The 1,342-nt window shown below is 36.2% G+C and overlaps 1 long non-coding RNA gene across 1 annotated transcript; it reads left to right on the top strand.

Annotated features, from left to right (window-relative positions):
• The first annotated feature begins 1 nt into the window (after position 1).
• On the top strand, positions 2–1,342 carry LOC121813830. Its single transcript, XR_006053905.1, has 3 exons — positions 2–64; positions 202–248; positions 1,247–1,342. It is a non-coding gene; the product is annotated as an uncharacterized LOC121813830 (long non-coding RNA).

Here is a 1,342-nt window from a genome sequence, read left to right as displayed (position 1 = left end):
ACTCAGGAATAAAGCTGCTGTCTCCTCTACGGGAGGATCCCTGCTGGAGACTGGACACCCTTAGGTAAAGAGTCAAGTTTGTGCAGGAAAAATACCATAATAATGAAAATATATTTTGCTTTTGTGAAGGAAAAAAGTTGAAAACGTCTGGTTTTTTAAGCTAAAAGCATTTGTGCTTTTCTTTGTCTTTACTAATTTCAGAATGGATCCTCATGGAGACCAGTGGATGAAAACGGGTCTAAAGAAATGTAAGTGTGTTTTATGTTAGTTCCTACTGTCATGTAACAAATTCCTTTATATTTAAATCCAATTTGCTCCACTCCAGCTTATATATTACATGCATCTCGTTCCTTTGTGTCTTGGAAGGTAGAGTTATTTTGCTAACACAATAAAATAATACATAATACTACGACAATAAAAGTAGAGCAACATATTAAATATCCACTTTCACATGGCTGTAGCACATCACCCATGAATCAGAAAGTTGGTGGTTTGATCTCTAGCTACTACAATCTGCGTGTCAAATTATTCTTAGGGATAATACTGAACCACAAGTTGCTCTGTGATGCATCCATCTGAGTGTGACTGTGTACAAACATTAGGAAAAAAACACATCTAGGCATAGAAAAATGTGCTTTATGAATGTGCATAGCGGGAATGAGGCATGTTATAAAATGTTTTGAGTTCTCAAAAGAGCAGAAAAGTGCTATTGATGACCCAGCTTGCAACAAAGATACTGTTTGCCCAGTGAGGGGCAGTTCTTGAGTATTTAGAGTTTTTTTGGGGAGACCAACAAAAAATGTGCAGGACATAAGATGAAGGCTATTACAGTTCGATTGATTTTCATGTTTACACCACCTAAAAGGAAATTTGGACCACACATTTCTAACACAAGAGAAGAAAAAAGTGAAAAGTGCTTATAAAATCATAAGTTATAGTTATTATAGCAATTAAAAAATGCCAGGTATAAGAGAGCACAATGTGATCCCATGTGTTATGAAAGTTTCATAGTGTATCCTTTGATGTGGATTCAGTAGTGTTCAGGTGTGTAGTTTTATATCTTCATATTTTGTTTGTTTTAGGCTACTTTTCAGTTAAGTATTGTAGAAATTTGTTCATGTCCAGTTAATTCTCCAGTACATTACATTCCACAATGTGTGTTGACAACAGGCCATTTGCTGTCCTAGTTTTATTTGAGGTTTCATTGTTTATTGCAGTAGTAACAGTGTTTGCCTTGTTCTTTTAGATTTCTGTGGGCTGACAGTGGATGTGAACACAGTCCACCGCAATCTTAAACTGTCTGACAACAATAGGAAGGTGGTGCACATGAAAGAGGACCAGC

The sequence above is a fragment of the Haplochromis burtoni genome, unplaced genomic scaffold (assembly GCF_018398535.1).
Source record: "Haplochromis burtoni strain Fernald_Lab_line unplaced genomic scaffold, NCSU_Asbu1 Contig_2864, whole genome shotgun sequence".
NCBI lineage: Eukaryota > Metazoa > Chordata > Actinopteri > Cichliformes > Cichlidae > Haplochromis > Haplochromis burtoni.
Note: the sequence above shows the minus strand (reverse complement) of the source record. Positions and strands in the feature narration are given on the sequence as shown.